General features: G+C 39.7%; 1 non-coding gene across 1 annotated transcript; it reads left to right on the forward strand.

The window, feature by feature from the left end:
• Nucleotides 1-24,329: 24,329 nt before the first annotated feature.
• On the forward strand, nucleotides 24,330-24,437 carry LOC112787450 (small nucleolar RNA R71). Its single transcript, XR_003194864.1, has one exon. It is a non-coding gene; the product is annotated as a small nucleolar RNA R71 (small nucleolar RNA).
• The last annotated feature ends 421 nt before the right edge of the window (nucleotides 24,438-24,858 follow it).

Below are 24,858 nucleotides of genomic sequence, written 5' to 3' on the forward strand. Positions count from 1 at the left end.
TATAGAGAAGTAAACACACAAGAATAAAATATTTATGGTCAAATAATGTAACCATATAAATAAGCTCAAATCTCACAGGTTGTGTGTTCTTTAGCTCAAAAACCATGTTCCAAATACAACTTCAAACAAGTTTTAATAGAAAAGTTTTTAATTTAAATTAGTGAAATACTATAAAATTTCTTGAAAAAGAAAATATTACTTCAACCAAGTAGTAACTAAATGCATAAAATCAAACAAATATGCAATCAAATATGTAGATGCAACAATAAACAAATAAAGAAAATAAGAGTATTGGTGTTGAAAAGAAGGTAACAAACCCCTGGAAGTCGGTATCGACCTCCTCACACTTAAAGATTGCGCCGTCCTCGGTGCATGCTAAGATGTACAGGTGGATGGGGGTTGTGGTTCCTCAGCTGGGGATCTTTTTGTTCCTTTTCTTGCCGGTAGTTTGGGAGTAGCTTTCTCTTTACTCTTCTTGGTGGCCATCCTGAAAAGGGAAAAAGAAAGCAACTTTTAAAGCTAAGGGTTAGAGCAAGGAAGAGAGCGGGAAAGGTGGTAATCAATGCACAATAAAAGATGAATGATGTCAACACATGGTCATAACTACATGTGAAAAATCATCAATGGAAATATAGAAAGTGCATGTAATGACAATTGAATGCAAGATGTTTATTGGCATGCTGGCAAAGGCATGAGTAGCATAGATCAAGCATTCAATGTCCAAGTTAGATTACCAAGTCTTTCAAACTAACAACATGTTTGTAATAACAATTATATTTTTAAGTAATAAAATATAAAAAGGGTTTTGTGAAAAGCAAGCATTTAGAGTAGTAGATAGAAAGAAATCGAAAAAATAGTGCATAATGCCATACGGGCTTTTTTACAAACACATAGCAAGCATGGTAAATAAGCTATTGAAAGTATTAAATTGAACATGCAAGCAACCCTTTAAAAAGTAATATATAATTGTCAAACAATTTCATAATAACTCACAAGAAAATAATTACCCAATTAAATTTTTTGAACACCAATATAAAAATAACAAATTTAGAAAAGAAAATAAAAATATGCACAAAATGAAAAAAAAATACAATGAATGAAAATATGCAAATAAATTAAGTAAAATAGAATGTAAGTGAAAAAGGATGAGAAGTTAAAAAGATGAAGTAAAAAGAAAGTAAGAAAGGAGAGAGAAAGAAGAGAAGATAGAAGAAATTAGGAGTAGAGAAGAAAAGATAAGATAGTTGGCACTAATCTGGATAAGTTGTGGGACACAGGCGACGCGGTCGTGTGGGTGACGCGGTCGCGTGGTGCGCGATAAGGTTGGTGACGCAGATGCGTGGGGCACGCGATTGCGAGACTTGATTTGTGCTAGTGGCGCGAGTGTAGCCTCGCGGTCGCACAACTCTCTGTTCAAAACTTAGTATTGCCAAAATCCAGGGTGACACGGTCGCGTGGTCGATGCGATCGCGTGAGTGGCCATCATGGGGATATGACGCGGTCGTGTGGGAGGCATTTTTTACCACATGACGCAGTCGCGTCAGCGACGCGGTCGCGTGGGGTCAAATTATGCTAAAGGCGCGCCTCCAGCCACGCTCTCGTGTGACTTTCTGTTCGATTTCTTTTCTTCCCAATGCACTGGTGACGCGAACGCGTCAGCGACGCTGCCGCGTCGCTTGCGTGCTTTTTTTTTAAATCTGAAATATGCAGTATGCAGAATGTAAAATGCAGATGTGGATGGTATGAATAAATCCAGGTTCAATAAAAAATAGAATAAAATAAAATGAAAAACAAACAAAACGAAATAAAATTAAAATTGAGAAAGGAATGATTATACCATGGTGGGTTGTCTCCCACCTAGCACTTTTAGTTAGAGTCCTTAAGTTGGACATTTGGTGAGCTCCCTGTTATGGTAGCTTATGCTTGTATTCATCCAGGAATCTCCACCAATGTTTGTGATTCCAATGGCCTCCGGGATTCCAAACTAGGCGCAGAAAGCCTTCAAGCAAGGTAAAGCAAGTGACAAGGCCCCAAGAGTGTTGATTGCCAGAATGAATTTCGGGGTCCCAAATCTTGCTTTTGCACCCGTCTTCTTGTTGATCATTATGACTCCATCCAGGTAGCAAGCAATCTGAATTCTCACTAAAGCGGCCAAACAACTTCTTAGACCCATTTAGTTGAGCTTTACACCAACCCTTGCATGTAAACTTTGAGCTTTCCACCATGTTGAACCTTGCTTGACAACTCCAACCACTAACCATCTTCCTCTTACTCTTAATGTCACAAAGAGCTCTAAGTTGACCATCCGTCTCCAGTAGCCCATATTCAAGTGGAATTAGAAAGCTAAGGGATATTAATTTTACCCACTTGAATGTTGTGAAGGATGATGGCAACTTAAGGGGAGGGGTCTCCAATAACTTTGGCAAGGTGATTCCAAGCTCCACTCCCTTGTGCTCTTTGACAATTTCCACCTCTTTGCAAACTTCTTTAATTTCAACCTCTTCTTCTTGATAGCTTTCTTCCAATTCAATCTCTTTTTCATTACTTACCAAGGGCATGCGAGGTTGTGCCTCTTCTTCTTTAATCTCCATCTCCTGACCAACCTCTTCCAAGTCTTCAACTATGATATGCTTTGGAGGTTGTACACCCTCCTCAACATCAAATGCAACCGTCTTGGAAGGAGGTTCTATGTCTTGACTTTCCCATGGAGGTTCAGCATCTCCCAAGTCTTCAACCACTTCTTCTTCTTCAATAATTCTGGCTTCCTCCACTTGTTCCAGTACAAATTCATGCTCCTTGCTGTCCACCGGAGTTTCTAATGTCTTCTTCATGCTACGTTCTTCATTAGATTGTCCACATGAAGCAATGGGGTTCCTTGAGTATCCGAACGTCGGGAAGCTAATTGATTTATCACTTGATTCAATTGGTGAAGGGTTGCATGAAATCTTTCCATTGTTTCTTTGAGACGATCCGTTGATTCTTGTTTTGCTTGGGTATCATAAGTAGGACCATAAGGCTCTTGGATTGATGGATATGGATATGGTGCATATGGAGGTGGTGGTTCTTGGGAGTAATTAGGTTGGAATTGGGGTGGTTCTATATATGGTTCATATGGTTCATAAGGTGGTTGGTATGGTGGATGAGGGTTAGGATCATATGAAGGTGAATGGTGGTAGTTAGCTTGTGAGTGTGGTGGTTCAAAGTTGTGTTGAGGAGGTTCATAGGCATATGATGGGAGTCCATCATATCTATCATCTTGGTATGCCCCTGGAATGGCTCTTGACTATAGTAATTTGGTGGGTGTTGGTTGTCACGGAAGGGTCCACCATAACTATTGTCTTGGTATGCATCGTGGAATGGTCTTTGTCTGTGGTACTGTGGAAGGTGTTGTTGCCAGAAGGGTCGATCAGATCCTCGTGGCTCCTTCCATCTCTGATTGTTTTGACCTTGATGCATGTTCCTGTTATAATTTCCATTCCTTGCAACAACATTGGAACCAAGCTCAAAGCGAGAGGGGTGAGAACTCATAATAGTAATTAAAAATTAAAAACGAAAACAAAAACAAATTTAAATTAAAAGGTTATTTAAATTTTGAATTTGAGAATTAAATTTTGAAATTTTGAAATTTGAATTTTGAAATTTGAATTTTAAATTTTTGAAATTTGAATTTTGAAAAAGTCAACAATATAAGATAAAGTTTTGAAAAAGATTTAAATTTTGAAAAGGTTTGATTTTTAAAATTTTAAATTTGAATTTTGAAAATTGAAATTTAAAATTTTAAAATTTGAATTTAAATTTTTTTTTAATTTGAATTTTGGAAAATTGAAATTTGAATTTTGAAATTTTGAGTTTTAAATTTTGAATTTTTGAATTTAGTGAGGAAAGAGAAAAAAATAAAATGACACCAAACTTAAAATTTTTTAAATTAAAACGAAGAAAACAACTAAGAACAAATTGAAGGTCAAGATGAACACGAAGAACAACTTGAAGATCAAGATGAACACCAAAAAAAAATTTTTTTTAATAACTAAATAAAAACTAATAACCTCTTAATTTACGAAAAGGCAAAAATAAAAACAAATAAACAAGCAAAAAGCAAATATTTACAATAACCAATAATAAGACACACGTTTGCAATTCCCCGGCAACGGCGCCATTTTGAAGAACTGAAGATTGATGGTTTAGAAGTTATAGTAAACTCTCGTTGCAAGTATAGTTACTAAACCAAGCAATCAATCTTTCTTACAAATGTTTTGGTTGTCACAAGTAACAAACCCCTTAAAAATTGATAACCGAAGTATTTAAACCTCGGGTCGTCTTCTCAAGGAATTGCAGGGAGGTGTTCTTATTATTGGTTATGAGTCTTGTAAATTGGGGGTTTTGAAAGTAAGAAACCAGTATGTTAAATGATAAGAAAAATAAAATAGTAATAATAAAATAAACTCTTGGCAAGGTATTAGAATTGGAAGTCCTATCCTTATCAATTGTGATGAGAATTGGATTTTAATCCCACTTTGTTAACCTCTAACTATGAAGGTAAATCAAGTGGATTAATTAGCTTAATCCTCAGGTCCTAGTCAATTCCTATGGAAAGACTAGAGTTATTGGAGCAACTCCTAATTTCAACCACTGCTTTATTTGACAGCTCAAGCGTTACCAATTACTTAACCAGAGCCAAAAGGAAGAAATTATCTAAATTAAATTAAAAGCATTCATAAATCTGAAACATAATTCAAATACAAATAAAAGTATTAGAGTAAATAAAAGTAGAATTTAAATATTGAAGGATCATAGAACCTGGAATGAAGAGATTATAGCTTAAACATAATAAAAATCCTAAATCCTAATCCTAGGAGAGATGAGAGAACCTTTCTCTCTAAAAACTACATCTAAATCCTAAAATTGTGTATTATGAGCTGATTATGAATGGATACATTCCCCCACTTTATAACCTCTAATCTGTGTTTTCTGGGCCGCAAACTGGGTCGAAAACAGCCCAGAAATCGCTGGAGAAGAAATCTGCCACGCTGATTTTCGCCACTGCAACGTGTCCGCATGGAGCACGAGTTCGTGTTGCCTAGCATCAAAGAAACCATGGCATATTATATATCAAATCGAAGCCCCGGACGTTAGCTTTCCAACGTAACTAGAACCGCATCGTTTGGACCTCTGTAGCTCGAGTTATGGCCGTTTTAGTGCGAGAGGGTCAGGCTGACAGCTTTGCAGTTCCTTCAACTTCTTGTATTCCTTCTACTTTTGCATGCTTTCTTTCCATCCTCTGAGCCATTCCTGCCCTGTAATCTCTGAAATCACTTAACACACATATCAAGGCACCTAATGGTGATAAGAGAGGATTAATATTAGCAAATATAAGGCCAAAGAAGCATGTTTTCAATCATAGCACAAATTTTGGGAAGGAATTGTAAAACCATGCAAATAGTATGAATAAGTGGGTAAAGAGTTGATAAAAACCACTCAATTAAGCACAAGATAAACCGTAAAATAATGGTTTATCAGGATGCGTTTGGATGGATAACTTTTCTTGCCATGGATTCAGATGAGTGAGGTGAGTGGGAAGAAGATGAATGGGAGTAAATGTGTATGTGAGTGTGTGACTGGGGTTGTTTGGAGTGAGGAGTATTTTTGGGTGGTATGAAGGCACCAGTGCTTCTTCTGGTTGCAATCTTCTTTCTCATTTTGAAAAGAAAAAATGGTGAAAGGGAAGGTAGAGAGCGACGAAGATGGGAAGTGGAACAGAGAGGTTAGGATTTGACAACTGTCATTAATGCTAAGTGAAAACCTTCTCTTTTAAAGCAAAAACATTTAATGAAACGGTTTTAAAAAATTTTGAATTTAAAAACATGAAATATGAAAAGACAAGTCATGAGGAATGATAAAAGATTAAGACTGACATGACTTGAGATGGAATGAAGTGATAATCAAGGTTCTGAAAACCGAACCAGTTATCGAACCGCTCTAGTTACTGGTTCATTGGTTCATAAGTTTAATCGGTTCGACCGTAGTTGAACCGAAAAAATTATTTTATAATAAAATAATAAATAAAATACAAATAAACACATTAAAACATAATTATAGTTTAATATAAACTTTAAAATATCATCCAAATTAAAAGTACTATATAAACTAGAATATTATGATCTCATTCAAATACAAACTCAAAAGTCAAATAACAAAAACAACCAACTAAACATAAAATGCCAACATCCAAGTTTGTCATCAATCATATTTATTCATATTCACAATTTTATCACATTCATTCATATTCACAATCCCTTGCCTTATTCAGCAGCACAAAAATTGAATTCAGTGAAACCATTTATCCACTTGAAATTAAAATGGCAAATAAAACACCTACTCTGAGAACATCAGCAACAACATCTTCTGTTGATTTTGCATACTTCTGATATTCATAAAAGTGGCCACTACATGTTACGATTTAATATTAGGAAGGGTACTAGTTATGCCCATTAGAATTTCTTAGTCTTTTAAAAGTATAGATAAGAGACTTTTATCAATGTATTAAAGGAATTAATGATTTGATATTGAACTTGGTTCAATTTGGAGTTTCTCTCCCTATCTCAAAGAGGGAGTTCTAACATTGGTGCTCTCGTTGAGAGATTTCTTCCATTTTTCATGGAAAAACAAATAACTCAACAATCTGAAGATACATTTCCAATATTTGATGGAAAAGATAGTTATGGATGGACAATATGTACTAAGCAATACTGGAACGCTAGACAAACTCCTGAGGAGTAGAGATTCATAGAGGTGGAAAGAGGTTTAAAAGGAAAAGCTCTAAGATGGTTTCAGTTATGGAAGGTGCTCAATCCATTTGCCAATTTGGAAACATTCAAAATTGCGTTCAATTATCGCTACCAACCGGATATGCGTCCAAGCTTGCCAGAAAGTTGATGGAATGAAGTTGCAGAATGAAAAATTGAGTGGGAAGATATTGAAGCTAGACTAAGGCAACAATAGCAACCACCACAAATCAATCAAGAAGCAACCAAATCTTAGCTATCAACAGAACAAGACTCGCAGCAGCATCAACAGAATTTCAAGAAAAAAGAGAGGCCAAAATCGATGCAAATTCAAATTCAACAAGCAATTTCGCAACGAATCCAACAATTGATCACAAATTCAATTTCAGAAGATTAGTTCACAAATCAACAAGTCCAGAATATGAAATTGACAAAGAAGAAGAATCAGATTTCAATTTTGAATTTCAACTACAACATCAATAAGAAGAATCAAACAGAAATTGCAGATCAAGCACGAATTCAAAATTCAAATCCAGAAATTCAATAAAAAATAACTCTAAATCCAAAAAATCAAGTACGCTTAGAGACAATTACAAAGAAAGTAGCAGATCGCAACAATAGTGGGGAAATCAGAGCAACTTTCAAAGATTCAAGCAGAACCGCTTTTATCATGGGGTCTTCAGCATCGGGTTTCGGTGGGGGTGACTTCTCCTCTCTCACAGCTTCGGTCTCTCTGGCTTCCTTCCTCACGTGACAACAATGACGATGGCTTTGCGCAGCTCTAACAAACCCTAGCAGCGGCGATATGGATTGGCAGCGATGGAGGCACCGCAGCGACGCAGTAGAGGCTCCCTCCTCCCCTGCGGTGGCTGCGATTTTCAAAGGTTAACTTTGCGACGGTTCGTGGCTGCGCGAACAGAGCTAGCTGACATTAGCACAATGGAAGTTGTGACAGTGGTGGTGGCTGGACGGAAGTTGCACCGGAAGCTTGAGGTGAGTCAGACTGGAGACGTGAAAGGTGAGAGTGGAAGCTCGAGAGGAAAGGAGTGGGTCTGTGCCTCTGTGGGTGACTAGGGTTCTCCTTTGGCCCTTTCAGCATGCAAAACGCAACATTTTGCCCAAATTTCAAAATCCGGCTGGGTCATGGTTTGGTTCGACCGACCGGTTCTCGGCCAGTTCGGCGGTCCAACTCCGGTTTTTAAAATTGACGATTTTACCTTCAGTCCGAACCGTATTGACTAGCGGTTTCCGCTTCGACCGGCCGGTTCGAATCGGTTTTCAGAACATTGGTGATAATACAATGAGATTGAATTAAACATTTATGATTTAAAATAATGAGCCCATATCATGTGAACAAATCTTGTCTTACATAGGCCCAAAAGTGGGTATAGCTCGTTGGGCTATAAGGCACATATTTCCATAACTTTTTTGGGCTTTGTTCAAGCCTCCTTTTGAAGATTTCATCACTTGCCCAATTTTGTCTCCCTGTTATCTACGAGAGAAAACAATATAGAGACCAGAAAATCATTATTAAACAACAGAATTAATATCAAATATTCCCAATTTAGTTCTTATCTTGCAAAATCTTTCTTCACACAGTGGTTTAGTAAAAATGTTAGCCAATTGCTCTTCGGATTTTACAAATTGAATATCAATAGTTTCCTTTTACACATGTTCTCTAATGAAATGATACCTTGCTTTCAATGTGCTTGGTTCTTGAGTGCAACACAGGATTTTTTGAAATGTTTATTGCACTCATATTATCACAAGATAAGGGAATACTATTAATTTTCAGTTTGTAATCCTCAAGTTATGTTTTAAGCCAAATTAGTTGTGAACAACAAGCAAATGCGGAGATGTATTCAGCTTTGGCTGTGGATAAAGCAACAGTAGCTTGCTTTTTGCTTGACCAAATATTTAGAGCCTTTCCAAGAAAGCAACACATTCCCGAAGTGCTTCTTCTATGCACACGATCACCCGCATAATTTGCATCACAATAACCTACTGCACCAAATTCATTAGTTCTAGGATACCATAGGCCAAGATCAGATGTGCCTTTTGTATATCTAATAATTCTTTTAATAGCTGAAAGATGTGATTCCTTTGGGTGAGATTGAAATCTAAAACATACACCCACATTTTGAACTATGTCTGGCCTAGAGGATGTAAGATACATGAGAGATTCTATCATTCCTTTATACCTTGTTTCATCAACATATTTGCCATTCTCATCCTTGTCAAGTTTAGTATTTGGATGCATGGGAGAGTACCCATTGGTTTGGAGTTTTATAACCCAAATTTCTTTATAAATTCCTTGGCATATTTTCCTTGGTGAATAAAAATGCCACTAGGAGTTTGTTTGATTTGAAGTCCAAGAAAGAATGTTAATTCTCCCATCAAATTCATTTCAAACTCACTAGTCATTTGGTTTCCAAACTCTTCATACAATGATTCATTTGCCGATCCAAACACAATATCATCCACATAAACTTGAACAAGTAAGAAATCATTATTAGATTCTTTGATAAATAAAGTAGTATCCGTAGTTCCCCTTAAAAAATTATTTTGCAATAAGAAGGCACTAAGCCTTTTATACCAAGCTCTTGGAGCTTGCCTTAGACCATAAAGAGCCTTGGTTAGCTTAAAAACAAGATTTGGAAAATCTTTGTTTTCAAAATCGGAGGATTGGACTACAAATACTTCTCTATCAATAAATCCATTCAAAAAGGCACATTTGACATCCATTTGAAATATTTTAAAACCTTTGTGGGCAGCATAAGCAAGTAGTAACTGAATGGCTTCTATTCTAGCTACCGAAGCAAAAGATTCATCAAAATCAATGCCCTCTTCTTGATCGTAACCTTGGGCCACTAATCTAGCTTTGTTACAAACAACTCTACCATCCTCAGCCAATTTATTTCTAAAAATACACTTGGTACCCGTTACCTTCTTACCATTTGGGCAAGGTACAAGAGACGAAACCTCATTCTTTTCGAATCAACTTAGCTCTTCTTCCATGACCTTTACCCAAGAGGAATCTTCAAGAGCTTGTTTTACATTTTGAGGTTCTAATTGGGATAAGAAAGCAACATTGCTTGTGTGGGCATTCTTCTTGCTTGAAGACCTAGTGGTGATTCCATGAGATGGGTCTCAAATGATGAACTCGTGTGAATAGTTCTTTAAGAACTTCCACTCCCTAGGCTTTTGGGATGAGGATTCAGCTTGGCTTTGACTTGGTTCTGCATCATTAGTTGTTCTGACTTCTCTAGCATCATCAGGAGATAAAATAGAAATGTCTCCTTCGTTTTGAGGAGCGGGTACAGAACTGACAGTTTCCATAGAGGGACCTGAATTGACATTTTCTTGATTCACTTGAGGGCTTCCCTCAGCTTCATTTCCTGCATCATCATCTAAAACAGCACTTGGAATGACATTAGTATCACATAATGACACATGTATGGATTCCCTAATAGTTCTATGTTCTTTGAGGTAAATTCTATAAGCTTTACTTGTAGTTGAGTATCCTACAAACATACATTCATAAGACTTTGGATCAAATTTTTCAAAGTTATCTTTGTTATTCAATACAAAGCATTTGCATCTAAATATATGAAAGTATTTGAGATTCGGAGGGATTCCTTTCCATAACTCATAAGGAGTTTTCTTTAAATGCTTTCTAATGATACTTCTATTTAAAATATGGCAAGCTATGTTCACAGCCTCTGCCCCTAAAAATTTAGGAACCTCATTTTTACAAACATTTGCCCTAGTCATTTCTTGGAAACTTCGATTTCTTCTTTCAACAACTCTATTTTGTTGGGGTTTTTTAGGGCACGAAAAGTTATGGAAATTTCAAATTTATCACAAAAATTTTCAAAATCTTGATTCTCAAATTCTTTACTGTTCTGAGGGTTACCTGAAACTGTAGGTCGATCTCGGACGAGATCTTCTGTACTGGTCGGAGATGACGTGTCCGGCTGGTGGATGGCAGCCGGAGCTGTCGTGTCCGACTTGTTGGACTGGCTGTACTGCTGATCCTTGGTCATGGGAGGGTGGGGGGTACCTGCAAGAGACTCCGATGCTTAAGTTAGCATGGGTATTAAACAGGTTTTTAGTAGAATCAGAGTATGAGTTATACCTGTGTGTTCCAGTGTATTTATAGTAGTGTGGGCTGACCTTTCTGATAAAATAAGTTAGTTATCTTATCTTATCTTATCTTATCTTATTTTGGGTGAAGTTAGCTTATCTTCAAGGGAACCGCCCTTATCTCTATAGGCTTGGACTGCCTTTGGATTTGGGTCGGGTTCCTCTATTTGGGCCCTTTATTGGGCTTTCCTGTCAATTTGGCTGAGCTCTTTGAGAAGAGGTCGGATAGTCTGACCTGGAGAGGTCAGTCGCTTTGTCGCCAATCATCCCGGGTCGGATAACTCGACCCAGGGTATGAACAGTGCCCCTGCTTGAGCTCGGTCTTCTTTTTTGAGGTCGAGTCCTTGACTTCGGTCCTTCTCTAGTGAAGCCGAACTCAAGCATTTAGTCAATTCCTTCCTTTGTAGAACCTTTTTGAATGTGGAACGTTTTTCTCTAAAAGCGCACGCTTGTGTATTAGCGCTTTGTTCTTGGGAACGTGCGAGGGTTTAATACCTTCATTAATTGGTATTAATTGCCCCGTTTCCTTTGGCTTTATTTTGAATTTTTGCACTCAGAAACGGTTTCTCTCCTTCATCTTTCTTTGTAACTTCTCCCTTCGTTCTCTCGCCTTCTGCTTTTCGCTTACATTTTGCCTTTTCTTGCGTTGCGGCGTCATTCAGCAATCTGGCGATTCCGTCTTTCCATCTTCAACTCTTTCAAGGCTCTGTGCTTTTTTCCAGGTTGGTTCCATTTGCAATTTCTTCTCTTTTTTGTTGCTTTGTCTTTAGTTTTGTGGTGAATCTTTGATATTTGGATGCATGTCAAAAAAAAGCTTGAATCTTTTTTATGACCTCATGTTTGCTCGTCGCTGTAAATGTTTTCTCTGATTTCTTTTTTTCGCTTTTTCGTATATCCCTGGTATTTCTGTTGAGGTTTTCTAGGGCTTTTCATGTTCTACTGTTGCTTCTGTTCGATACCCAGAGAAAACTGCATCTTTTCTTACTTAATCGAAGATTGCTCCTTGGTTTTTGCCCTGTTGATAGCTTTTCCTGTTTGCTGCGATATTTGTTTTGGTTTTTGTTTGATTCTGAAAACAGGTTGTGTCTTTGATGATTTCTGCTTGGCATGTTTGATGTTGGCGATGCTCTTTATTGATAGACTGTAGGGAGATAGTGGCTTTGATGACTTTTGTGTTTTTCTTTTTCGAAATGTTTGTTATTTGAAATCTTCTCTTCTTGTTTGAGAAATGTCGGGACATAAGCTGTAGATTTTTCCTGAAACCTTGCTTTGTTACTGCCTCCAAAGGATGCCCCAGGACTTTGGTTTGAGTCTTGGGATTTTCCTTTCCTGTTTGTTTGTCTGGATCGTATTAGTCGAGTTATGCCCCTCGTCTGAAGTATTTTTTAGTAATCCAATCTTCTTTTCTTATTGTAGGATTAGTTGGCCTCATGTCTTCTCGCAATAACATTATAGAGATGTCTTCTAAAGTTCCCGAGGGGATGTCTGATTGGCTGGACTCCCTTGTCTTAATGTGTGTCTCTGTGGTGGATGCTGATTTTTGTGTAGAGCTGAGGAAACGTCATAGGGTTTGTGGTGGTGGTGCCCGAGAGAGAGATTATGAGCTTGTGGCGCCCGACTCTGACGAGAGGGTTTGTTTTCCTACTTCTGTCGAGGGGGAGCGTCCCTTTTTCTACGCCTATGAATATTTCTTCAGCCAGTTGGACATTACTTTTCCTTTTACTGCTTTCGAGACCGATTTGTTGTGGTCGTGTAATATTGCCCCATCCCAGCTTCATCCGAATTCCTGGGGTTTTATCAAGATTTTTTACCTGCTTTGCCAAGAGTTAGGCATAACACCTTCTCAGACTCTTTTCCTCTATCTTTTTGTTTCTGCCAAGCCTGGAGGTTCTTCCAAAAAGAAAGCTTCCTGGGTTTCTTTCAGGTCGGCCCAGGGTCACAAAGTTTTTGCCATGTATGATGAGTCTTTTAAGGACTTTAAGAATTATTTCTTTAGAGTCCGTGCTGTTGAGGGGGTCCGCCCCTTTTTTTCTTGATGAGAATGACGAGCCTGCTTTCCCTCTAGAGTGGTAGAAGAATGCGAGAGTGTCTCGCTATACATGGGAGATGCTTGACGAGGTTGAGCGGGCTTTTGTAATTGTTCTTGAAGATTTATAGGGGGAACCACCCCATCTTGATACAAAAAGATCTTTGAGTGATCCATCTTTAGTTCGAACTGCTTTGGGTACTGTCTGACTTGTTTCTATACTTGCTTTTTAGTTTTGCTTCTTCTTTTTTGTGATTGTAACCCATTACTGTGGTCGATTCTGTATTTTCAGAGATGTCGAAAAACAACGATTCCATGAAGGCCTTCAAGAAGGCAAAGAAGGCTGCTGCTGCTCAAAATATCTCGACCAAGGCGACGAGAGAGGGATCTTCTCAAGTTCAGGTGAAGCCGCCCGTGCCGAGTTTTCCTGGACCGAGGAAGGTGATTCCCACTCCTCGGGTTCACCTAGCCGACCCTCCACAGTCTTCCGCAGCTGCTTCTGGTGCTCCGCCCAACAAGAAGCAAAAAACAATTGAGCCTTTCAACCTTGACACTCCTGACTTTGATGCGGTAGAGTTTGTTGACCAACAGATCGGTCCTTATGATGCCCTCCCCATGGATGACATTTTGCTCCTTCGCCATTTAGATTTTATAACTCGGAGCAGCATCAAGATGGCCCATATGGGGGCTGCCCTGTATCGAACTGCTCAAAATCTTCCTCTCCATGCCACCAAGGCCTTCATGGAGGAGGCCAAACAAGAGTTTGATCGGATGAAGGGCTTGAAGGAGGAGCTTGAGGTGAAAGTAGCCAAACTGGAGAAGGATCTGGAGAACGAAAAGGCTAGCTCTCTTGCCCTGGCGGCTTATGTGAGATTGGCCGAGGACACTGCGTTGAGGCATAAAGACAGTTACGTCACATCTTATCGGGAGGTGGTGCGTCTGAGGGAGGAGTTGGAGTCTGCCCGAGTTGACTACTCCGAGCTCCAAGGTCATCTTGTCGGCAGCGTAAATGCTGCTTATGATAATTTAAAGGAGCAGGTTCAAGTTCTTGATCCTGAGGTTGACCTTACTCTCTTCAGCTTGGACAACGTTGTAAGGGATGGTAAGATTGTCCCCGACGACCAGGATGACGATGATGTCGGACCTCCTCCTGCGCCTGCTGCTAAAGTGTCGACTTCTATAGCTCCTCCTGCTGGGATCGTTCGTCCGGAGTTAGATCCTGATTGTCAAATTCTGAATAGGGACGACGGTACAGTGGATGCAATGCCTCTCCAGGCTCTCCCTCCTTCACCTCAGACTGATGCTGCCGAGAAGTCTTCTAATCTTAGCTGAATTTTCTTGGATATTTGTGTAGATAGCCCGGCTTGTGGGCTTTTGAACTCTTTATTTTGTAGTTTGAATATTTTGCTGACTGTTGATACTCCTTCTGGTTGCTTGTTTAGCAACTTTTTATTTTGAAAAAATAACAAGTAACTTTCAAGCTTTTGGGCCTGACCCTGAAGCTTGTTATAATATTGTATTTTATATCATGCTTGTTTGCACTTGTCTTGGCATCTTTCTGGGTTTTGAGAGTGCTGGAGCCTTGCTGCTCGGCCTCTTTGGATTGCTTTGTACTTATTGCTTGTAGCTTGGATCCTTTGAGGTCGTGGATGTGTGGATCCAACTTGTATTTCGATTTTCTCGCTCTCACTTGTATTTATTTCTAGCAATCCATAACCGATTTCTTTACGTTGGTCCTCTTTCCAGTTATTTTTGTAGTCCTCTTTTTTGGACCTTTGTCAGGTCTCTTTCATGGACTACTTTTGTGGGAGGCCGACTTCTTGTGTCGTCCTTTTCCAAGTTATTTTTGTAATCCTCTTTCTTGGACCCTTGTCAGGTCTCTTTCAGGGATTACTTTTATAACTTGTTTGTTGGGAGACCGACTTCTTCATGTCGATCTCTTCTAAGTTATTTTGTAATCCTCTTTCTTGGACCTTTGTCACGTCTCTTTCAGGGATTACTTTTATAACTTGTTTGTTGTAGGAGACAGACTTTGTCATGTCGATTTCTTCTAAGTTATTTTGTAATCCTCTTTCTTGGACCTTTGTCAGGTCTCTTTTAGGGATTACTTTTATAACTTGTTTGTTGTAGGAGACTGACTTCGTCATGTCGATCTCTTCTAAGTTATTTCGTAATCCTCTTTCTTGGACCTTTGTCAGGCCTCTTTCAGGGATTACTTTTATAACTTGTTTGTTGTAGGAGACCGACTTCGTCATGTCGATCTCTTCTAAGTTATTTTGTAATCCTCTTTCTTGGACCTTTGTCAGGTCTCTTTCAGGGATTACTTTTATAACTTTATGTTTTGGGCTGATTTTGTCATATCGGGCCCTTCGAAGTTAAAGTAATCCTCTTTAATAAGGTTGGCCAGACCTCTTTCCAGGGTTTACTTATAACTTGGGTTGACTTGGTCCGACTTCTTAATGTCGGCCAGTCTTTAAGTTATTATTTAGCAATCCATAAGACCTCGTCAGGTTCTTTTTCTGGATCACTTTCGATAACTTCTTGCATTATTCTGTGTTCATCTTTGCCGATTTGTAGAAGGTGGTTTCTATCTTTTTTTGGTGGACCTTTAGATGAATTGTGTTTTTATCTCTTTTGGTCTTTATCGTGATCGTGCAGTGAATCTGTTTTTCACTTTCTGCCGATCTGTTGCTTTATAATCGGACGATGAATGCTTCAGATTAATGCGTCTTGAGAATTTGTAGAATATCTAAAATATATTTTATTCAAAAGAAAGTGCAAATATATACATGCGGGAGTTTTTCATCCCTTTAAGTCGGATAATTTCTGAATCTCAACTTGGTGCCTCATTAAAAAACCTTTTCAGGAAAAAGAGTGCATCATACCTTTTCTAGCTATAGTACCTTCTTAGGTTGCAGGCGTGCCATGATCTGGGAAGCTCTCGTCCATCGAGTTCGGACAGTCTGTAGTAGCCCTTCCCAAGTACTTCTATGACTTGGTAGGGTTTTTTCCAGTTTGCTGCCAGCTTTCCTTCTCCGGGTCGAGTTGTTCCAATGTCATTTCGGATTAGGATGAGATCATTCTCAGCGAAACCTCTTGGCACTACCTTTTGATTATATTTGGAAGCCATTCGACGTTTTAGTGCTTCTTCCCTGATCCGAGCTCTTTCTTGGATTTCCAGAAGTAGGTCGAGCTCTTCCCTTTGAAGTTGGGAGTTGGCTTCCTCATTGTAATGAACGACTCTAGGCGACCCTTCCTCAATCTCTACTGGGATCATTGTTTCCGTTCCGTATGCTAATCGGAAGGGTGATTCCTTTGTAGTGGAATGTGGCGCCGTTCGATATGTGGTGCACGAAATTGTGTTGTCCAGGCTCGAACAATCCCTGGTAATGGCTCCAAAGCTTGGTGCTTTGATCTTAATTCATAATTGTCACAACTTCGATACAACTAACCAGCAAGTGCACTGGGTCGTCCAAGTAATACCTTACGTGAGTAAGGGTCGAATCCCACGGAGATTGTTGGTATGAAGCAAGCTATGGTCACCTTGTAAATCTCAGTCAGGCAGATATAAAGTGATAATGGTGTTTTCGAATATGAAATAATAAAATAGGGATAGAGATACTTATGTAATTCATTGGTAGGAATTTCAGATAAGCGAATGGAGATGCTTTTTGTTCCTCTGAACCTCTGCTTTCCTGCTATCTTCATCCAATCAGTCTTACTCCTTTCCATGGCTGGCTATATGCAAGGGCATCACCGTTGTCAGTGGCTACATCCCCTCCTCTCAGTGAATCATATGCTCACGCACCTTGTTGACGATTGGATTTTTGACGGTTTAGAATTTCACAAATGAAATCTCGTTGCAAGTATAGTTTCTAAACCAATCACTAATCCTTTCATGCAAAAATTTGTTTGTCACTAGTACAAACCCCTAAAATTTATAAACCGAAGTATTGGACCTCGGGTCGTTCTCCCTAGGAATTACAATGAAGTGTCTTGTTATTGGTTATGAGTTATTCTGGGGTTTTGGATGAGAGGCATGAAAAGTAAATGGCAATGGAAATAAACTAACAACTATAAAAGGCTCTTGGTAAGGTGTGAGAACTAGAAGTCCTATCCTAGTTATCTTTCTCAATTGTGATGAGAATTGTTCATTGCTACCACTTAGTTAACCCTTACTAATTAAAGGAAAGTCAAGTGGATGAATTGACTTGAGCCACAAGTCCTAGCCAACTTCCAAGGAAAGACTAGCTTTAGTGCACTCCAAACCAATTAGCAATCTCTCCAATTATCAATCAACAAAGGAATTAGATAACTCAAGTGTCACTAATTACTCTACCTAGGCCAAGAGGAACAAAATCTACACTAAAATCCAACCAAGCATTTCATCAAACACTTGGAAGGCACAAAAGAAAAGTATAGTCAATCACAACAAGAATGAATTCTAACTACAATTGAATGTAAAGAATTAACAACAACAATCAAGGAAATCACAATTATCATGAATTACCTCAAATTGCATTATTGAAAGAAAACAAAGGAACAACAATATATCCAAAACAAAATGAAGAATTACAATTATTAAAGCACACAACTAGAAAGAGAAAGAGGAGAAGATTAGGAATTGGTAAATGAAAAGTGAATCAAAGCATGAGTTAAACCTAGATCTAAGAAGAGAGATTAACCTAAACCTAATCCTAATCGTAGAGAGAAGAGAGAGCTTCTCTCTCTAGAAACTAACTCTCAAAACTAACACTCACTAAAAAAGTGATTAGTTTCAAGTCATCAAAATCCTAAATGATAATGATGCCTTCCCCTTAATCCTTCATCCTTTTATTCCTTTCCCTTAGCAATTTGGCGCCAAAAATGGGTTCAGAAACCCTCTCAAATCGCCAGGCACGTGTTGCATTAATGAGGTCATGTGCCAGCATCGGCGCGTACGCGCATGGTACGCATGCGCGTCCCTGGTCGATTCTGTAATGTGCACGCGAGCGCCTTGTGCGCGTGCACGTGCATGGCTGACTTTGCTTCTTTGACTTTTTATGCTTCTCTCCACTTGTGTGCTTCCTTCCTTGCTTCCTTTGATCTATGCCTAGCCTATTTCAACCTGAGGTTACTAGCAAACACATCAAGGCATCTTATGGAATCAAATAGAAACTAGAATTCATCAAAATAGGGCTTAAAAAGCATGTTTTTACACTTGAGCACAATTATGGAAGAGATAACAAAACCATGCTAATTCTTAGGCTAAATGTGACAAAAGGTTATCAAAATGTTCTAAATCCAATGCAAAACAAACCGTCAAATTGGGGTTTGTCACCTGTCACGGCACAGCTATTCATCTGTCGGTTCCCGATCATGCTGGAATAGGATTCACCCTCCTTTTGCGTCTGTCACTAACGCCCAACAATCGCGAGTTTGAAGCTCGTCACAGTCATTCAATCATTGAATCCTACTCAGAATACCACAGACAAGGTTTAGACTTTCCGGATTCTCTTGAATGCCGCCATCATTCTAGCTTACGCCACGAAGATTCCGGTTAAGAGATCTAAGAGATATTCATTCTAGCTTAATTCATGTAGAACAGAAGTGTTTGTCGGGCACGCGTTCATAAGGGAGAAGGATGATGAGCGTCACACATAATCATCACCTTCATCACGTTCTTGGGTGCGAATGGATATCTTAGAAGCGAAATAAGAAGATTTGAATAGAAAACAGTAGTACTTTGCATTAATCTTTGAGGAACAGCAGAGCTCCACACCTTAATCTATGGAGTGTAGAAACTCTACCGTATGAAAATACATAAGTGAAGGTCCAGGCATGGCCGAGATGGCCAGCCCCCAAAACGTGATCAAAGGATCATAAGGTAATCCCAAGATTGTCAAAAAGACGTCTAATACAATAGTAAGAGGTCCTATTTATAATAAACTAGCTACTAGGGTTTACATGAGTAAGTAATTGATGCATAAATCCACTTCCGGGGCCCACTTGGTGTGTGTTTGGGCTGAGCCTGAGTGTTGCACGTGCAGAGGCCATTTGTGGAGTTGAACGCCAGTTTTTGTGCCAGTTTGGGCGTTCAACTCTGGTTTTGGATCCTTTTCTGGCGCTGGACGCCAGATTTGGGCAGAAGGCTGGCGTTGAACGCCAGTTTATGTCGTCAATTCTTGGCCAAAGTATGGACTATTATATATTGCTGGAAAGCCCTGGATGTCTACTTTCCAACGCAATTGGAAGCGCGCCATTTCGAGTTCTGTAGCTCCAGAAAATCCACTTTGAGTGCAGGGAGGTCAGAATCCAACAGCATCAGCAGTCCTTTTTCAACCTCTGAATCTGATTTCTGCTCAAGTCCCTCAATTTCAGCCAGAAAATACCTGAAATCACAGAAAAACACACAAACTCATAGTAAAGTCCAAAAATGTGAATTTAACATAAAAACTAATGAAAACATCCCTAAAAGTAACTAGATCCTACTAAAAACATACTAAAAACAATGCCAAAAAGCGTATAAATTATCCGCTCATCACAACACCAAACTTAAATTGTTGCTTGTCCCCAAGCAACTGAAAATCAAATAGGATAAAAAGAAGAGAATATACTATAAATTCCAAACTATCAATGAAACAGAGCTTCAATCATATGAGCGGGACTTATAGCTTTTTGCCTCTTGAATAGTTTTGGCATCTCACTTTATCCATTGAGGTTCAGAATGATTGGCTTCTATAGGAACTTAGAGTTCAGATAGTGTTATTGATTCTCCTAGTTTAGTATGATGATTCTTGAACACAGCTTCTTTATGAGTCTTGGCCGTGGCCCTAAGCACTTTGTTTTCCAGTATTACCACCGGATACATAAATGCCACAGACACTTAATTGGGTGAACCTTTTCAGATTGTGACTCAGCTTTGCTAAAGTCCCCAATTAGAGGTGTCCAGGGTTCTTAAGCACACTCTTTGTTTTTGCTTTGGACCTTGACTTTAACCGCTCAGTCTCAGGTTTTCACTTGACACCTACACGCCACAAGCACATGGTTAGGGACAGCTTGGTTTAGCCGCTTAGACCAGGATTTTATTCCTTTAGGCCCTCCTATCCACTGATGCTCAAAGCCTTGGGATCCTTTTTATTTGCCCTTGCCTTTTGGTTTTAAGGGTTATTGGCTTTTTCTGCTTGCTTTTTCTTTTTCTTTCTATTTTTTTTAGCCTATTTTTTTTTCTTTTTTTTTTCTGCAAGCTTTGTTCTTTGCTGCTTTTTCTTGCTTCAAGAATCATTTTTATGATTTTTCAGATTATCAAATAACATGTCTCCTAGTCATCATTCTTTCAAGAGCGAACATATTTAACATTCTTAAACAACAACTTCAAAAGACATATGCACTGTTCAAGCATACATTCAGAAAACAAGAAGCATTGTCACCACATCAATATAATTAGGCTAAGTTCAAGGATAAATTCGAAACTCATGTACTTCTTGTTCTTTTGAATTAAAACAGTTTTTATTTAAGAGAGGTGATGGATTCATAGGACATTCATAACTTTAAGACATAGTTACTAACTACTAATGATCATGTAATGAAGACACAAACATAGATAAGCACATAACATAGAAAACGAAAACAGAAGAAATAAGAACAAGGAATGAATCCACCTTAGTGATGGTGGCGTTTCCTTCTTGAGGAACCAATGATGTCCTTGAGCTCTTCTATGTCTCTTCCTTGTCTTTGTTGCTCCTCCCTCATTGCTTTTTGATCTTCTCTTATTTCATGAAGCATGATGGAGTGCTCTTGATGTTCCACCCTTAGTTGTCCCATATTGGAACTCAATTCTTCTAGGGAGGTGTTGATTTGCTCCCAATAGTTTTGTGGAGGAAAGTGCATTTGAGGCATTTCCGGAATCCCATGGTGATGAGCTTCTTGCGCCTCTTGAGCTCCATGACTGGGCTCTCTTGCTTGCTCCATCTTTTTCTTAGTGATGGGCTTTTCCTCTTTAATGAGGATATCTCCCTCTATGTCAATCCCAGCTGAATTGCATAGGTGGCAAATGAGGTGAGGAAAGGCTAACCTTGCCATGGTGGAGGACTTGTCAGCCACCTTGTAGAGTTCTTGAGGTATAATCTCATGAACTTCCACCTCTTCTCCAATCATGATGCTATGGATCATGATGGCCCGGTCTATAGTAACTTCAGACCGGTTGCTAGTGGGAATGATTGAGCATTGAATAAACTCCAACCATCCTCTAGCTATAGGCTTGAGGTCCAATCTTCTTAGTTGAACCGGCTTGCCTTTGGAGTCAATCTTCCATTGAGCTCCTTCTACACATATGTCCATAAGGACTTGGTCCAACCTTTGATCAAAGTTGACTCTCCTTGTGTAGGGGCGTGCGTTCTCTTCCATGTATGGCAAGTTGAACGCCAACCTCACATTCTCCGGACTAAAATCTAAGTATGTCCCCCGAACCATTGTAACATAGTTCTTTGGATCCGGGTTCTTACTTTGATCATGGTTCTTGGTGATCCATGCATTGGCATAAAACTCTTGAACCATTAAGATGCCGACTTGTTGGATGGGATTTGTTAGAACTTCCCAACCTCTTCTTTGAATTTCATGTCGGATCTCCGGATACTCATTTCTTTTGAGTTTAAAAGGGACCTCAGGGATCACCTTCTTCTTGGCCACAACATCATAGAAGTGGTTTTGATGGGCTTTGGAGATGAACCTTTCCATCTCCCATGACTCGGATGTGGAAGCTTTTATCTTCCCTTTCCCTCTTCTAGAGGATTCTCCGGTCTTAGGTGCCATCAATGGTAATGGAAAAACAAAAAAGCTATGCTTTTACCACACCAAACTTAGAATATTGCTCGCCCTCGAGCAATAAACAAAAGAATATAAGAAGAAGAAGAAGAAATATGGAGAGGGAGAGGGAGATGTGGTTTCGGCTAAGGAGAGTGTAGAGGGGTGTGTTGTGTGAATTTGGTGAAGAATGGAGGTCTTTATATAGGGAATGGAGGGGGGGTTAAGGTTCGGCCATATGGGTGGGTTTGGGTGGGAAATTGGTTTTGAATTTTGAAGGTAGGTGGAGTTTATGAGGTAGGTTTATTGGGAAGAGTGGGTGGATGTGAGTGGTGAAGAGGTGATGGGGAAGAGAGTTTGAGGTGATTGGTGAAGGGTTTTTGGGTAAGAGTGTTTATGGGGTTGTGTGAAAGAGAGTGGTGAGAAGAAGTGAGTGGAGGTAGGTGGGGATCCTGTGGGGTCCACAGATCCTGAGGTTTTCAAGGATTTACATCCCTGCACCCCTTAGGTATGTAAAAATGCCTTTGTATCCAACTCTAGGCGTTCAGCGCCAGGTTGGTGGCCATTTTGGGCATTCAACGCCCATCTATGTGCCATTTCCGGCGTTGAACGCCAGAACCATGCCTGTTCTGGCGTTCAGCGCCCATAAGCTGCCCATTTTGGGCGTTCAGCGCCAGAACCATGCTCTGTTCTGGCGCTGAACGCTAGACAGATGCTCCTCCAGGGTGTGATTTTTCTTCTGCTGTTTTTGATTCCGTTTTCAGTTTTTATATTTATTTTGTGACTCCACATGATCATTAACCTAAGAAAATATGAAAAATAATAGAGTTAGATAAATAAACATTGGGTTGCCTCCCAACAAGCGCTTCTTTAATGTCAATAGCTTGACAGTGGGCTCTCATGGAGCCTCACAGATGTGCAGAGCTTTGTTGAGACTCTCCAACACCAAACTTAGAGTTTGGATATGGGAGTTTAACACCAAACTTAGAGTTTGGTTGTGGCCTCCCAACACCAAACTTAGAGTTTGACTGTGGGGGCTCTGGTTGACTCTGCTTGGAGAGAAGCTTTTCCTGCTTCCTCTCCATGGTTGCAGAGGGAGATCCTTGAGTTTTGAATACAAGGGAGTTCTCATTCCATTGAAGGACTATTTCACCTCTGTCAACATCAATCACAGCTCTTGCTGTGGCCAGAAAAGGTCTTCCTAGGATGATGGATTCATCCTCTTCCTTTCCAGTATCCAGGACTATGAAATCAGTAGGTATGTAAAGGCCCTCAACCTTTACTAATACATCTTCTACTTGTCCATAAGCCTGTTTTCTTGAGCTGTCTGTCATCTCCAGTGAGATTTTAGCAGCTTGCACCCCATAGATTCCCAGTTTCTCTATTACAGAGAGGGGCATGAGGTTTATCCCTGAACCAAGGTCACACAGAGCCTTGAAGATCATGGTGCCTATGGTACAGGGTATTATGAACTTTCCAGGATCCTGTCTCTTCTGAGGCAATGTCAGTTGATCCAGATCACTTAGTTCATTGATGAACAAGGGAGGTTCAACTTCCCAAGCATCAATGCCAAATAATTTGGCATTCAGCTTCATGATTGCACCAAGAAACTTGGCAGTTTGCTCTTCAGTAACATCCTCATTCTCTTCAGAAGAGGAATACTCATCAGAGCTCATGAAGGGCATAAGGAGGTTCAATGGAATCTCTATGGTCTCTAGATGAGCCTCAGAGTCCTTTGGTTCCTCAGAGGGAAGCTCCTTATTGATCACTGGACGTCCCAGGAGGTCTTCCTCCTTGGGATTCACGTCCTCTCCTCTCCTTACAGGTTCGGCCATGGCGCTTATGTCAATGGCCTTGCACTCTCCTTTTGGGTTCTCTTCTGTATTGCTTGGGAGAGTACTAGGAGGGATTTCAGTGATCCTTTTACTCAGCTGGCCCACTTGTGCTTCCAGATTTCTAATGGAAGACCTTGTTTCATTCATGAAACTTACAGTGGCCTTAGATAGATCAGAGACTAGATTTGCTAAATTGGAAGCATTTTGTTCAGAGTTCTCTGTCTGTTGCTGAGTGGATGATGGAAAAGGCTTGCTATTGCTAAACCTGTTTCTTCCACCATTATTAAAGCCTTGTTGGGGCTTTTGATCCTTCCATGAGAAATTTGGATGATTTCTCCATGTTGAGTTATAGGTGTTTCCATAAGGTTCACCTAAGTAATTTACCTCTGCTATTGTAGGGTTCTCAGGATCATAAGCTTCTTCTTCAGAAGATGCCTCTTGAGTACTGTTGGATGCAGCTTGCATTCCATGCAGACTCTGAGAAATCATATTGACTTGCTGAGTCAATATTTTATTCTGAGCCAATATGGCATTCAGAGTATCAACCTCAAGAACTCCCTTCTTCATAGGCGTCCCATTACTCACAGGATTCCTTTCAGAAGTGTACATGAACTGGTTATTAGCAACCATGTCAATGAGTTCTTGAGCTTCTGCAGGCGTTTTCTTTAGGTGAATGGATCCACCTGCAGAAGTGTCCAGTGACATCTTTGATAGCTCAGACAGACCATCATAGAATATATCCAGGATGGTCCATTCTGAAAGCATGTCAGAAGGACACTTTTTGGTCAACTGTTTGTATCTTTCCCAAGCTTCATAGAGGGATTCACCTTCTTTCTGTCTGAAGGTTTGAACATCAGCTCTAAGCTTGCTCAGCTTTTGAGGAGGAAAGTACTTGGCTAAGAAAGCCGTGACCAGCTTATCCCAAGAGTTCAGGCTGTCTTTGGGTTGAGAATCCAACCATAATCTAGCTCTGTCTCTTACAGCAAAAGGGAAAAGCATGAGCCTGTAGACTTCAGAATTTACTCCATTAGTCTTAACAGTATCACATATCTGCAAGAACTCAGTTAAGAACTGAAAAGGATCTTCAGATGGAAGTCCATGAAACTTGCAGTTCTGCTGCATCAGAGAAACTAATTGAGGTTTCAGCTCAAAATTGTTTGCTCCAATGGCAGGAATGGAGATGCTTCTTCCATGTAAATTGGAATTAGGTGCAGTAAAGTCACCAAGCATCTTCCTTGCATTATTGTTATTTTCGGCTGCCATATCCTTTTCCTGTTCGAAAATTTCT

Source organism: Arachis hypogaea, chromosome 20 (assembly GCF_003086295.3).
Source record: "Arachis hypogaea cultivar Tifrunner chromosome 20, arahy.Tifrunner.gnm2.J5K5, whole genome shotgun sequence".
In the NCBI taxonomy this organism is placed as follows: Eukaryota; Viridiplantae; Streptophyta; class Magnoliopsida; order Fabales; family Fabaceae; genus Arachis; species Arachis hypogaea.